The sequence below is a fragment of the Lissotriton helveticus genome, chromosome 10 (assembly GCF_964261635.1).
Source record: "Lissotriton helveticus chromosome 10, aLisHel1.1, whole genome shotgun sequence".
Taxonomy (NCBI): Eukaryota; Metazoa; Chordata; class Amphibia; order Caudata; family Salamandridae; genus Lissotriton; species Lissotriton helveticus.
The window spans coordinates 386,255,828-386,272,559 of NC_136071.1; positions in this window are offsets into that span (position 1 = coordinate 386,255,828).

Sequence of the window (16,732 nt, forward strand, 5' to 3'; positions counted from 1 at the left end):
AACTAGTGGCAAAAGGAGAAATGAATGCGTAGTAAACCGTGACAGCAGACATACCAAAAGGGCCATGCCAGCACAAACACCCCGGGGGGCTACGTGCCGACACCGCGCCACGAAATTAGGGGATACATAAGAGCCATAGAACCAAAAAGAGGAACAGGGAAAGATACAATAAACAGACCCCCCCACCACCCCGCACAGCCCACCCTGCACCCCTGCAGAAGGCTATGGCCTACCCCCCAGCAGCGTGCCTATCGCCCTAATTAGAACCCGAAATATAGAGAAATATAAGAAAGAAAGAATCACTTAGATGAAAAAGGGGGGGAAGGGGAAACAGGGAAAAAACAGCGGGAGAGGAGCCACATAATCAAAACCCCTTCAGCTCCCACCCCCCGCCCGAAAATACTCAGAGCCCACGGGAAGATAATAAACACACGGATAAGCTCCAGGAACGTAAAGACGTATCAAACATAATCATACAATTATGAACGGATCACCCAACCATACCACAAAATAACAGTCCACAGAGGCAAGATCAGCTCAACCCTGTCCTCGTTTTTCGCAAACTGTAATCGTCCAGCGCACCAGGAACCAGATCACATAAAACAGGAGGTGAATAACAGGGAGTCGAATCAAAAATACACTCAAGTTGTAGCGATCGTGACCCGGATGATCCAGAAAGTACAGTAACCACTTCAGGCAAAGCAGGCAAAGTTCCGATGAGAATGCGGAGAAAGCCGGTCCAGCGGCACCGTCACAGGATCTTCGTACGGCCATGTGAGGCAAAAGAGGAAAAGGAGACCCATCGAGGTCGGTCCAGACGGGATCCAGCCGGGGAACCTCCGGAGCAGAAGGAGGCACAGGACGAAGAAGGGCAGCGGACCCCCGCACATCCACACCATCAGCAGCCTCCAGGTCCACGACCCCAAGGAAAGTTCCAGCAGCACACAACAGAGATGAAGCCGCACAAACCGAGGGGGGTCCGGCAGGCCCAACAAAGGGACCCCCCTCCAGGATAGCGGTCGGTGCGGTCATGGGCGCCCCCCAGGAGCGCAGGGCGGCGAGGATGTCGCGGAGCGTAGGCTCACCTTTACAGTATTCAGCAAACGTGCCGCGCGGCGGACTCGCATCGCCGGTCCCCGCAAGGCCGAGAATCATGGGGCCGGCCGCCATCTTAGAAGCCCGGCGGGGCCGCTGCAAACACCGACCCCCGCCCGGATATCAGCGGGGCAAACCAGGACACCGGCAACCACCAGCGGAAGTGCCACCAGGGCAGGAAGGGGAGCCACCAGAAGAAGGCGATGCGCCGGCACCCCACACGCCGCCGGCACCGTTCTCCGAGTCCGGGCGGAGGAACTCAAAATGGCCGGGCCGGAGAACAAAGGGGAGACGAGCCAGATGTACGGTTAACCCCGTCCATGGAAGTCAGCTCACCAACACCAGGCCGCAGGACCGCCGGACCAGGCCCGGGAGGCCGCAATCGGTCTATTAGCACATCGGCCCTTCCGACCGACTCCACACCACCACCAAGGGCCGGCCACCACGCCCCGTCCAGCCCGGGCGCCGCCAAGGAGTGCCAGGCCCGGCCGCTCCGGAGGCCCCGAAGCAGACAGGGGCGTAACTCAGGATCCGTGACACCCAGGAATCACCGGAGCAAACGGTAAGTGCCTGTGAGTTATCGTCGTTCCACTGCACATCGTGGAATACTTCCCGGGGCAGGATAAAGTGCAGGATATTGGTTGCAGACAGGAGAGTGATCGGAGCCGAGCTAAAACGCGGCCATCTCGGACGCGAGCTTGGCTCCTCCAAGAATACTTATTTTTAATATACAACTTGTGTGGTGTCCATCTGTAGTGTTGTCACTTGATTACTGTATGTATTCACAAATGCTTTACACACTGCCTCTGAGATAAGCCTGTCTGCTCGTGTCAAGCTACCAAGGGGGTGAGCAGGGGTTATTTTAGGAGTGTACCCCCTTACCCTGACTAGACGCAAGGGTCCCTATTTGTCACAGGTACCTACTTATGCCAACTAGAGACCCCCCAACTCTAACAATACCCTGTCCTACTGGTGTTAGTCTGCTAAAGACCTCCATTGATTCTTCTGCCCACGTGTTGCATACTTTAACTTCTCACTGAACAGTTGTTTTTTGTAATTCAACACCCCTTGACACTCCAAAGGCCGGACGTAGATCAAATGTTAAAGTAAACTTTTCTTTCCTTAACTGTCTGGCAATAAATCATTAAGGGCCATATGTAACAAAATACAGTTTTGCGATTCTCAAATTGCGATTTTCTGCGAATTGCAATTTGAGAATCGCAAAATGCAATGTATGTGGGATTTACAAATAATTTTGCGAATCCCACATATTCCTTATTTGCAAATCGCAAATTTAGATTTGCAAACAAGGAATACCTTCCCATTCATTCCTATGGGCTAGGAGGCCCATAGGAATGAATGGGAAGACATTCTCAATTTGCGATTCTCAATTAGAGAATCGCAAACTGAGAATGCAATTTCAAGGGTGCGAGGGTGTCAAAAGGACACCCTGTTGCACCCCTGAAATGTGGATGTGTGCACATGTGGCACACATACATGGCCTAAGGGCATGTATGTGCACCACATGGCACTTTCAAAAATGAAAAAATTTGAATTTTAAGTGAAATCGCAATTTACCACCAACTTGAAGATGGTGCTAAATTGCGATTCCTTAAGGCCAAATCGCACTTTCTATTGTGCTTCCTACATTGCATTTAAGGAATCGCAATTTGCAATGCAATCACATTGCACACTGCTAATTTGCAATCGCAAACGCTGAAATTTTGCGATTTTTGGCGTTTGTGATCGCAAATTTGCTTCATACATATGGCCCTAAACTCTTTGAGAGTTGTGAGAGTGTGAAGAGTGCATAATTTATTTCATCTAACCGAGGTACAGCAGAGGGAGCACAGTTTAAGCCATGCTTTAGTTGACTGTATTTCGTACATTATCTTTTTTTTATTTTTTTTATGTGATTTTATATAGCGCAAACTTTACCCGAGGGTGTCAGAGCGCTTTACATAAGAACCAGTTGCAAAACATAAGGACCAAGGATTACATGAGTTACATAAAAGATACAAACAGAAAAAATTGCAAATGTACAAGATGTAAAGTCACACAAAGAAGAGATATAAACAGAAAGAAAAATCGCAAGTGTACAAATAGTAAAGTCACTCAAGGAAGAGATACGAATGGATATACTCTAAGAGTCACATATGAATGGTAGAGAGTACAAAGGTCTACTGCATATACTAGTGATTAGAGTTATCTCTATATACATAGGGAAGGGATATGAATGGATATACTCTAAGAGTCACATAGGAATGGTAGAGAGTACAAAAGTCTACTGCATATACTAGTGATTAGAGTTATCTCTATATACATAGGGAAGGGATACAAATGGATATACTCTAAGAGTCACATAGGAATGGTAGAGAGTACAAAAGTCTACTGCATATACTAGTGATTAGAGTTATCTCTATATACATAGGGAAGGGATACGAATGGATATACTCTAAGAGTCACATAGGAATGGCAGAGAGTACAAAAGTCTACTGCATATACTAGTGATTAGAGTTATCTCTATATACATAGGGAAGGGATACGAATGGATAAACTCTAAGAGTCACATAGAAATGGTAGAGAGTACAAAGGTCTACTGCATATACTAGTGATTAGAGTTATCTCTATATACATAGGGAAGGGATACGAATGGCTATACTCTAAGAGTCACAGAGGAATGGTAGAGAGTACAAAGGTCTTCTGCATATACTAGTGATTAGAGTTATCTCTATATACATAGGGAAGGGATACGAATGGATATACTCTAAGAGTCACATAGGAATGGTAGAGAGTACAAAGGTCTACTGCATATACTAGTGATTAGAGTTATCTCTATATACAAAGGGAAGGGATACAAATGGATAAAATCTAAAGGTCACATAGGAATGATAGAGAGTACAAAGGTCTACTGCATATACTAGTGATTAGAATTATCTCTATATACAGAAAAGCAGAGTTCCATTAAGTGGGGTCGGAGGGTGGGAGTGATACTGGGGTATGGAAAAAAGGCAAATCAGAAACATTTGAGGATCGTCAAGGGGGAAACGAGGGAGAAGGGTAAAGGCTAAGGGAACGGACATCTTCATTAGAGCCAGACCGTAGGTCACTCCTGTTTCTGTCCTCTGCATCGACGTTGGATGGGTTCATGATATTCGCTCGCTTTGGTACTCTATCAGTCGTGTTAGGTTGGTCTTCCATTTGTCCAGCCCACTTCATGTCCTCGTCCATTTTCTTGGTAGAGGGCTTATCTATTTGTACCTCAACTGCGTCTCCTGATTTAAACAAAAAATGTGACTTTTCCACCTTCTAGAGTTGGCTCCTGAAATATGTTTTCCAGCATATGTGGAGCTGTGCCATTGGTTTATCAACATGAAACGTTTTCCAGCTTTTTACCTCCAGTTGGTTTAATTCTCATCATCCTTCCAACGTTGCTTTCAGTTCGCTTCCACTTTCCTGTAGTTGCTTTTAATTCACCCCCATTCTCCAGTTGTTGCTTTAAATTCCCAAATGCTATCCCAGGAAGAAGCACATGGCAGAAGCAAGCATGTATTCCTGAATACCACTGCATGACCCAGTGTGTAGTAATTGTATAGCTCTTCAAAATCTGGTGGCACAGCACACAGGATAATGTGCTGCATGACTAAACACTTACAAGGTCCCAAAGGCGAGACCTATTAGCTATGCCAATGCTTATTTTTTAATGTGCCTTCCTGTGGATTTTGGACCATCGCTCTGTCGGCACATAGGGAAACCTTGCAAACCTGTCCTTTTTAGGTCGCGCCTGCGATGCAGGGGCGAAAGCCCCTGCTGTCGCAAAGCGATCTATTGCAATCATTTCAGTCATTTTCCCTGTCAAGGACTAGGCAGAGACAACAGACTGTCACGAGCACGCAGCCGGCCGGAATCGGATCAGGTCACGCGCTCCGATCCCGGCCGGCTGTTCACAACACATGCACACGCAGGCACAGGCAGGCACACACGCAGGCACACGCAGGCACACACAGGCACACACAGGCACACACGCAGGCACAGGCAGGCACACACGCAGGCACAGGCAGGCACACACACAGGCACACACGCAGGCACACACAACACACACACACAGACAGACGCACGCACCCCCCCCCCAACTCACCGGGCTCTTTTAGTGTGTTCCGTGTCTCTGTCATCAGCCAGGGGGTCAGTCTCGAACCTCAATCTCCCTCCGCAGCGCTGGTCTTCACCCGGGCCCCCTCCTGGGACCCGGGACTTCAGATGCCGCACTCCTCTTTGGTGCCGGGGCTTGGAGCGCGCACGCGCGGGCAGCTCCCGCCCTCTCGCGCTCAGCCCGGGCTGCTTTCAGATTGTGGCTTTTTGTCAACAGGAAAGCTGTGAGGCTACAACAGAGGCCAGCTAGTTACTCAGGCAGCTGAGTTATTACAATCATTTGTACCTCACAATTTGTTTCCGTACCGGTGTGGCCATAATATCTGCAAAGTATTTTCAATGTAAGGTTCTGAAAAGTGCTGCGGGCTCAAGGGGGAGATGGGTGCATGTACAATTGGTATTATACTCCCAGAAATGTGTTACATGTCTAGTCTAAGGGCCAAATGTTGATGTTCTGGAGGTATTGGATATGCTCTCCTTGGAACGGTTTGATTGGGTCAGAGAATTGATTAAGGTTATTTTAATTGTGTAATGAACTATTGCATTGATTCTACTAATCGTACCACTACCCCTCGTATGCCGAGAAATAGGGCCTTCTTTAACGACCTGACCCAGGTACATGGGCTTTGTGATGTATGGAGGATCTTTTATCCAGCCAACCCGAAGTATATTTTTTATTCATGTCCACACAAGCACTACTATGGGATTGACATGGATTTTGCTGGGAGGTTTTTAGTAGAAAGTGCAGAAATAGATGTAAGCCCTTGGATTGTTTCTGACCATAATCCAATTCTATTTTCAATCAGCTCTACTGAGGCTAGAGCTAGCAGTTTACAATTATAATTTCCTCGTCATCTTTGGTCTAATGGCGACTAAGGGAAGCATGTCTCAGTTTCCCCCAGCCCCTCCTCCCCTACCCCCTCCCCCCCCAATCAACGCAGGTACAGCGTCACCTCCAGTAGCTTGGGATACCATGAAGGCATACATATGCAGTATCGCACTTAAGTAAATTCTCAAATAAAACAGAGCTGCTTTAGAGGGTGCTTGTTTATTGCCCCAAGCTATTCATCCGCTTGAAGATCATTCAAGGAGTGGCAGAAGAGCATATTATTTATTTTCGGGTAATTAAGAAACGAACCTTGCTTGAACGTGGGGTAAAAAAAACAGATTATGGAGAAAAGGTGTCCCCTGGACTGATTGTGGGCTACGCTAGGCGACAATTGGATAGATGTATCAAACTGGCTTAGGCACTATATATACACCCCATGTATATAAGACTCCATGTGTCAAGGTGGCGTATGCTGGGTGGTACTCGCTTATTTCAGATCTGTTGCAGTACTTGACGGGTACCTGCTTTCTCCCCTTTTATTTGCCCTGTATTTGCAATTGCTTTACATGAACACAGGTATCCAGCCTTTGATGTTTGGTGGTCATAAGCTTCATGCATACGCAGATGAGGTTTCGTTTTCTTTCATCAAACCTGTTAGCAGCACTGGGACAGTTTGTTAATGAAGGCACTCGCATTGGAATGTTCTCGGGGTACAAGCTCAACTTATATAAGACATAGGTTCTCTTGAATTGTAAGCCAGATTCTCCAACTCCAGAGGTAACCTCAACTGCTGCATACCTTGGTGTCAAATTGTGCTCCGAGGGTGGGGATATAATTAAATGGAATTATGAACCTTCACTATTATCAGTTATTTCTGATGAAGTCATGGAATAAACTTCACTTAGAATTATTGGTCGATGTAATGTCTTTAAGATGAATATCTATTTGTTCAAGGCAATCCCACTGCAGGTTACGGATTCTTTTTTTAGATGGTACTATCAGGAGTTTCATCTAGAGTTACAAGCAGGCGAGAGGAGCAATTTGCTTTATGAAACTCACGTTTAGCAGGGCCACTGGAAGTATGAGATTGAGCGGCAGCTGCGATTTTCATATAATTATAGATTTGCCGTATTTGCCACATAGTCCACAATCTGCTGAATCATCTGCAGATTTTAACCCAAAAATCATTTTGTTTCTAGCTCAAACGGTTCAAAAGTGACTAAAACTGCAGTGACATGTGTTGCCCCACAGTGGAAGGCCCTTTGCAAAGCTGGACTGGTCACCTTTCTGTTGCTTAGTGTTCTATTTGGATTTAAACTGGTACTAAAGAGGTGCAACTAATGTCCAGATTGTGTTACCAAGTTTAACAAGCATTGGCATAGCCAATAGGTCTCGCCTTTGGGACCTAATAGGTTTGCCATGCAGCAGATACGTCCAGTGGGTTTCGCAGTGGTAACCGGGACAGACTGCTTCCCTTGAGCTCCGAGGTGTACAGTGCAGAAAAAATGCGTGCGGCCTCCCCAAGTGTCCGCCATGCTGTGTGCTAAAGCATGGCTGCTGCCCATAATAAAGCATGCACAATAAAGCGCATGAAACCGATGTGTAAACATGCATTAAAAAAGCAATAGGTCTCGCCTTTCATCAAGTTAAAGCCATTTGCTATACAATACCATTAGTAAAGCAAATGGCTTTAACTTAATCAAAGGCGAGACCTAGTGCATTTTCAATGCTTGTTTAAAATCTAGACACCCAGAGGAATCAAGGATGGGGTGGCTTTTGTGGCTCTCACCAGGTTCTGTTTCCCAGAATCCCTTGCAAACCTCTTTGTAAAAAAAAAAATCCTCACTTTTCTGTGATGGAATGTTGTGGAATCTGGGGGGGAGCCTCAAACTTCCACCCACCAAGCATTCCCCCAAGTCTCCCGATAAAAGTGGTACCTCACTTGTGTGGGTAGGCCTAGTGCCTCAGACAGGAAATGACCCAAAGCGTACTGTGGAGAGTTCAAATTTATTGATCACAAAACTACCTGGTTTTGTGAGGGAGTCACCCACATTTTTGGTCTTGGGCTCAGCGGCCATCTATGGAAACCTACCAAACCCAGAAATTTCTGAAAACTAGACACCTAGGGGATTCCAGAGAGATGCGGCTTGTAAGGATCTCCTAACATTTTCTACACAGAATCCCCTGCAATCCTCAAATGTTGCTAAAACAAAATCACATTTACCTCAATTTTCTGTGTGGCAAAGTTGTGGAGTCACTGGACCACCACAAATTTCCTACCACCCAGCGTTCCCCCTGGCCTCCCGATAAAAATGGTACCTCACTTGTGTGGTTAGTTCTAGTGCCCGTGCCGGAAATTACCCAAAACGTTATGTGGAGACTTCAAAATTATCGATCGCAAAACAACCTAGTTTTGTGAGGGAGTCATGAGCGTTTTTAGACAGGGCTCAGCGGGCTTCTAGGAAAACCTATCAAACCCAGACATTTCTGAAAACTAGGCACCCGGAGGAGTCCAGGGATGTGTGGCTTGTGTGGATCTCCCAACATTTTCCAATCAGAATCCCCTGCAAACCTAAAATTTTGCTAAAAAAAAATCTAATTTTCCTCACTTTTCTGTGTGGGAAAGTTGTGGAATCACCGGACCGATCAGGAGCAGGAGGGCAGAAATGTGTCTCTGGTCGGCAGCATTCATTTTGTGCTGTCCGGGACAAGAAGGTTGGTGCCGGTAAGACTGAGAACCCAATGGAAAGTTCTTCCAGAGGGTGGAAGCATACCTCCCACACCTGTTACCGGCGTGGGGGTATGATTCTAACATGTTTGACACCAAACACGATAGGATTAGTTTCAGCCATTTTCTAAATAGTCATCACGCGGTCGCATAATGCACCTCTATATGTGTATATGGCTGTTTCACTGGCAATACGAGAGAATGGACTTCATAGGCTGTAGGGGTGTTCTGATCATGCAGAGGCACCATCTCACTTAGAACCAAGCACCCTGCCTTCAGGGTTGTTAAAGCCTGCTACAGGGTTTTAACCCCTTCCATGCTGGTGACGAACCCCAGCCGTCACGCTCTGCGGCGCTCGTGTGCTGATGACGGCTGGGGTTCATCACGGCCCGCCCTGTTCTTTTGTTTACCGCACAGCGGCGGAAACGGTCCAGCATGGAAGGGGTTAAGGATCATCACTCAACCCCAAGCTCTTCAACATCTACGCGGCCGATGACACCCAGCTCATCCTCTCCCTCACCAAGGACCCCATCACTACCAGACTCAACTTCCAGGAAGGAATGAAGGACGTTGTATCCTGGATGAACAGCAGCTGCTTGAAGCTCAACTCAGAGAAGACAGAGGTCCTCATGCTCGGACCCTTCCCCTCTGCATGGGACAACACCTGGTGGCCCACCGCCCTCTGCAGCCCACTGACCCCCACGGACCACGCATGGAACCTTAGCATCACACTCGACTCCTCCCTCTCCATGACCCAACAAGTCAACGCCGTCGCCTCCACTTGCTTTAACACCCTCCGCATCCTCCGGAAGACCTTCAATTGGATCCCCCCCCCGAATCAAAGAAGACCATCACCCACGCACTCATAACCAGCAGACTAGACTACGAAAACGCTCTCTACGCCAGGATCAACAAGTCTCTGCTCTGCAAACTCCAGACCATACAGAACACTGCAGCCAGACTTGTCCTCCGAATCCCACAACACAAACACATCACCCAACACCTGCAAAACCTCCACTGGCTCCCTGTCGAGAAAAGAGTACCTTTCAAGACACTAACCCACGCCTACAAATGCCTCCACAACACCGGACCCCAATATCTCAATGACAGAATCTCCTTCCACGTGTCCAAAAGAAACCTCAGATCCACCGAACCCCCGCTCATCCGCAGAGCTAGAACGGGTGGAAGAACCTTCCCCTACATAGCAGCCAAGACCTGGAACGAGCTCCCGATCCACATTAGACGTGCCCCCATGCTGCACATCTTCAGGAAGACCCTCAAGACCCGGCTTTTCGACTGACCGGAGCTGCTCTCCCCTCTTCAGCACCTTGAGACCCTCACAGGTGAGTAGCCTGCTTTAAATCCCCTGATTGACTGAGTGCCTAGGATTTTCTGAATTAAAATGGACAAAAACTAATGACAGATATTAAAGCCTTAGATAACAGCAGCTTTTCCGACATCATTAATTAAATGCTGTTCAGGGCTTAGTATCTCAGTTAGGGATGGACTGAACTGGGACGCCAATAGCACAGAACTGGATGGTGTCTCAGGCCCCAACTGGAAAAAAGTGAATGTATGCGAAGGGGGCGGGGGGTGATTAAAAGGCACAGTAGCATTTTGTGTTCCCTTGTTCTGGACTGCAGTGACAAAGTAAGGATACAACACCCAGCAATAACGGTAGTAGGCACAAGGTACTCTTCCACACTGACAAAAATAACATGAAAGACTAGTGTAATAACACTACACCTAGTAGGACCTTGGTCATGCAACTGAACTCATTCAGCACCAAAAAAAGCTAGATAGGCGAGCATTGATCAAACTGCACTCAAGAAAATGCACTTCGTGTCATCTTGGTGTTGTTTAATGTGATGATTGCCAGACCTTCCTCCACCTTAAGGCTTGGCTTTGATGGAATGGTTTCAGTGCCTCACACTGTGCCTCAAGGACTCTGCACCACTAGCAAATACCAAGGACTCAAAGAGGTCTCAGGAACAAGAAAGAGCTGCCAAGAACCAACCTCATGTTGAACCTTCCAGTTGGCCTCCAGCTTGGTTGCAGGGGATAATCAGGTCCTTTTCCCTTTATTAAACACAGGATCTGTTGAGGCCACTTTAGAGACACGATTATAAAACTGTAGCATCGATTTTTGCTTGAGCCGCCATTTCCTTTGATGTGTGTATGTCCTTGAGGGAGACAGGAAGTATTCACTGGCCAAGCAGGCGGTAGGAGGTCCACCCCCTGCAGTATGTAATGAGGTGCCCTAGAGTATCCCATATTTCACAGCTATTTATGTAACTTGGCTTCAGTGGGGGGCCTCTATGACAGTAGAGAGTCCTGCAGGAATGTGGGCTACCATGATCCACAGGGGCTTGTGTACAACCGCAGCACTTTAACCTCTTCTCTCATCACACTCACACAGTAACCCAAGAGATGCAGCAGCGAAACAGAGCTAAGTTGCAAGTCCCCTAGTAAAATGAAGCAAGCATTGAAAATGCAATAGGTCTCGCCTTTGATTAAGTTAAAGCCATTTGCTTTGCTAATTGTATTGTATAGCAAACAAATGACTTTAACCTAATGAAAGGCGAGACCTATTGCATTTTTAATGCTTGTTCCTATTGGTCACGGTTACAGAGTCCAGGTCCCGAACGGAGATTCTACACGATATACGGGACACACAACTTCGTTTTCAAATATAAGTCAGGAACGTGAGACGCAAACAACGAGGTCGAAAAGAGAAGCAATGAATAAAAAAAGTTTAAGCGCATCAACTTGGGGAGGCTAAGTTGTGCGATGATGATCTAAAGCTATGGCATGAAGGTCCCAAATTGAGGCAAGACCCATGCTGTTCACGTCTGAGAATTAGAGGGGATTCCACTGTCACGAAGAAGGTCTGGAGATGAGGTCTCCAAAGGAGTTAGGGAAAGCGCCATACATGTGAAACCCTTGTGCTGAGTACAGTCTCATACGTGGGCTCTCCGGTAAGGGGTAGGTAGCCTCAGTCATAGTTTTAAATTTGCAGGTGCTGTCAGAAACACACTTTACATTTGGAAGGCAGAGTTGAAGCAATTCTCAGTAGTACGCAGGTACATGGGCACGGTGGGTGCCAGCTCTTCAGTATTTTAATTTCAAGCTGTATTCTCAACCTTTATGGGGTTAAGGATATTGAAGTATATGCTTACTTTTGTATCAGACTGCTGAGTGGTTTCAGGCAAGATGGTTGTTTAGACTGTGGCTGTCTCAGACTATGCGTGACCTCGGGTTGGAGGGGCTCTATGGCTCAGAGTTGTCTCAGGTTGGAGGAGGTTAATGACTGGGCCTGCGTGAGGGCGGTTAATTTAGCTGAACGGTAGCAGGTTGAGGGGCTAATGCTGAGAGTATTTGATGCTTAGAGTGGTCACATGGAAAATTGGATTAAGAATGGGAGAGTGAGGATTGAGCTGCAATTGGGTCCTCCGTGGCAACAGTGGACTCAGTATGGTGTTTCAGGATAGATCATGGCTATGTCAGGTTGGTACCAGGATAAATGTGGTCCCTGAACGGAGAGCTATAGGAAAGTCTCGGAAATGTGGTGAATCTCAGACTAGTGGAGTAAGGGAAGCGCCACAATAAAAGTTGCATTGGGCAGTGCAGAGCTGCAGGTTCGTCCCCAACCACCCACGCCCATCTTACCCCGGGCTGGAGAGCCCTGGCAGGGGCGCCCTGCGCACCCGGCCCAGCGAGGCCCCCGGTGAGCACATGAGCGAGGCTCCGTAACCGCTACAAAGGAATTGTGCATCAGTTGCCAGGCAACAGCAGCAAGACCTTTGATTGGATACGTCTCGGTTACTAAGCAACCAACAGTACACAGAGGCACGTGAAGCAAAAGCTGCTGGAAACATAAACAAAGGTCTAAAGAAAAGAGTTGGAACAACTAGAATGCTCATTTTAATTTGTATGCATTTTTATGTAGCGCAAGCAATACGCAAAAGTGTAAGAGCGTTTTATAATAGAAATATGTAGGTATATGGATAGTTACAAAGGGTGCAAATATTACCAAAAATAGATACATACGGTCAAAAATTACATAATGGTTAATACTTACAGAACAAGCACGGCCCTGAAAACGACGCAGCTGTGAAAGTGAAAGGAAACGCTAATTAAAACAAGATGGCGTCGGACTGTCCACTGTCCGTACGTACGCGTGCACGTTTAGCTTTGGCTGAATGGCGTGAGCAGCCATCTTTGTACATCCGTACGCGTGCATGTTTAGCTTTGGCTGAATCGATTGCAAAAGGCCCTTGCATGGCGGTTTAAAAGCCTTCACTGAGCCAAACGTTCAAAAGTAATACCCAGTGACTGTTTCAAGTTGATCAAGCTGCTTCCCCATTCCGCTTCAAAGGTGAACAAGTAGAATGAATTCTTTGGCCTTGATTTTATCGGTGGATATAGAGAAGGCATTCGATAGCCTGGAATGGCCATTTCTGTTTCAGGTCATGCGCAAGGTGGGACTGGGTGAATCATTTGTGAAGTGGACCCGCATCCTGTATGATTCGGCGACGGCCTGCTTGTGGACAGGGGGGACGGTATCAGAGCCCTGTTCAGTGGGACAAGGGACGCGGCAGGGCTGCCCGCTATCTCCGCTTTTTTTGCATTGGCAATTGAGCCATTGGCGATGCAGGCCAGGTCGGGGAAGTATTACGCTGGGATAGAGGTCCGTGGGGAAGTACATTAAATATCGCTTTACGCGGATGACCTATTGCTGTTTCTGGCCGAACCCGATGAGGTAGGCACGGGGCGACAGAGCTGTTGCGGACATTTGGGGAGGTGTCAGGGTGATGTGTGAACTGGGAGAAGACTTGCCTTTTCCTGGCGTGCAGGACAATGGTAGCTCCCACAGGACTGGATAGGCAGAGATGGGAACCTAGTTACCTACAATACTTGGGAACTAACATCTACCATGAACAGGCGGACATATTGGAGGACAATGTGAATAGAGCGGTGCGAGGGATCAAGGGGAGTATGGCGTTTTGGGGCACTCTGCCGCTCTTGGTTGTGGGTCGAGTGGCGCTGCTGAAGATGGTAGCACTGCCTAGACTTTTATATTACTTCAAGGCGCTGACGGTCGGGATCCTGGGCTCGGTGTTCATGGCACTGCGGTCCATGGTGGGGGGTTTTCTGTGGGGAAATGGAAGGCGGCGGGTGGCCCTGACCACAATGATGAGGCCTCGGGGCGCAGGAGGATGGGCGATCCCGGACTTTAAAGGGTATTATTTGGTGGCTCAGCTGCAGTGGGTTACGCAGGCAGTGGCTAGAGAATTTAGGGGGCCGGATGGACCAGGGGACAGATGGCTGCCGAGGCATATTCTCTCATTTGTGGTACTTGGACAACGATTGCGACTTGATTCCTTGACGAGTGAAGAGAAAATGCTCAGGGCAAGTTGGAACAGATACACACGTAGGTGTTGCGTACCACGCCCCTATGCGCCAGAGATTCCCCTGGGCATGTGCACGGCCTTCCTGCACGGGGGGGATTGCATTGGCGGAGTGGGAAGATCTAGGACTACAGTTGATTGGGGACTTATATGAGGAGGGGGTCCTCCTGCCATTCCAGGCACTGCAGGATAGATATGACCTGCCTAGAGGTGGCTATTTGTTACATGCAGCTCTGTTGGCTGCGATTCAGAAATACTGGGGAACAGGGTTACTGGAGCCACAGACGTCCTTGACGTGGCAATATGTGGTAATGGCAGCGGGGACGGTGAAAGCAGTGACATGTCTTTACAGGCGAATGGTGGAGGAGGGGCTGCAGCCACTGACGGAGCTGCGCGAAAAATGGGAAGCGGACTTGGGAAAGGATATTCCTGAGACAGCATGAACCAAAATAGTGGAAAGGACATGGAAAGGTACGCAGAATGCCAGGTTTCAGTTAATTCATTTCTACATTGTACATAGGGCCTACTTAACCCCCGAGCGGATAGCTAAATATTTTCACGTAGACACAGCATGTTGTCCCAGGTGCAGCACGAGAGCGGCGGATTTCCAACATATGGTGTGGAGTTGCCCGCAGCTCGGAACGTATTGGGAGGAGGTGATGGAGGTCCTGTGCGGGGTAACGGACAGACCGGTAGAACCCGACATGGGGGCATGCATATTGCACTGGTTTCCACACACAAAGCGCACTAAGATCACAAGCAAGTTTATGGACTTAGGGTTGTTGCTGGCTAAGCGAGAATTGACAAGGCAGTGGAAATCCAGACAGGGCCCAAGTGTGGAGCGATGGAGGGTGGAGTTTGCGAAATGGGCATCTAGTGAGAGCATGGTTAGAATCCAACAGGCTAGGAGAGTGAACAACGACAAAGCGATGGAAACCGCACAAGCATGGGAAACATTGGTGGCGCTCTTGACGCATCCGGAGGCGGAATCGGATGCAAGCTCACTAGAGGGTTCTTAGGATGCTGCCGAGCCACAAAACTCGCAGATAGGTGTGGATAGGCCGTAGGAGAGTGGGAGCGGGGCGGAACTGACGGAATTGGGAATATGACTGAAGTGAGATCAGGGACCTATATTCCCTAGCACGGAACGACATTTGGTTATTCGTGTTTATGATGTTTGGAGCACACCTGTGGGGGGAGTTAAAGGGGAGGGCAGGGCCGGAACATGGGGGATGCGCTAGATTGAGGAGTCATTGAGATACGGGATGACATCAAATGCATATATTGAGGAAGACCTTGATAAGTAAGATGAAGAGGATGTAATATACGATGACGTGGACTACAGATATTGCTGTCGTCTCACCTGTGGATACTGAATACTCATGCAATGCATTTCGATTTGTGTCTTCCATTGAACATGTGCCATGTAAAGGTGGGTGTGTGTGTTGAAAAATTAATTAAAATTACTTTAAAAAAAAAGTAGATTTAATTATTTAAAGTGGATGGAAGTGTGAAGGCAGCGGAAAGCCTTGGCTCCGGAAACTTATTGGGGCAATAAAGTCAAATGGAGCCAAATCAGTTTTATCATGTTGTCCATTCTGTTAAAAACATCAAACAGAAAAAAAAGATGGGGCATTAGTCAACGCTGCCCAATATAACATTACATTTTCGGAGAAGGTTTCTGATGGTCTTATGTTTGACAATTCTCACATTGGCCTGCTCTAAAAAAAGCAATACATTTCTGAAATTATCTAAAAATGCCTTGTCTTCCTCTCGAAGCCTTAATGCTCGCTCATAAGTGAAACTTAAAATGAAAGTATTTTGCATGTTATTTTCTTCTTTAATTCTTTTTTTTTTTTTTTAAATATAGTCTTCTAAAGCTATAAAACTGAGGTTCGACCTGTGTGATTTTCGACAGGCCCATTTTAGAGTGTTTTAAGTACCAAAGGTAATTGTGCACAAAATTACGCTCAGAAAAGTAAAAATGCATTTAGGCTCACAAGTCAGTGCCCAGCACGATAAAAAAATTCTAGCTTGCGCGTCAAGAATTTTCAATTCTATTAAGGCCACAGAGGCGAGGATTATGCTTCTCTTTTCTGTACTGGAACTTACAGCAGCCATTAAAACTTTGAACTACATAACCCAATAGGCATAGCGTGCCCTGTCTCCACCAATCACCACATACTCCTTAGGGTATATATCACAGTTCAAACAGATGTCATTATCTCTTTCTTTGCGAATAGTTCAAACAAGAACCTCAACTTCAGCAATTCTGGTCCTTCAACCGAACCCCCTCTCCAGGACCTTCAACTGAAGAAATCCTTTACCAACTACACGGTCAACTCTCTAGTTTAAGCAGCACCTTCAGGTCGCCTTGCTCTCTGCATCCGAAAAGAAAAAAACAAGTTATAATATCTCTTGTCTCCAAGATTTCAACAATAATGGACGGGTATGTGTATCATTTTACTGTCACAAGTGATAAAATCATTAATATTGACACAACCATCAATTATTCAAAAT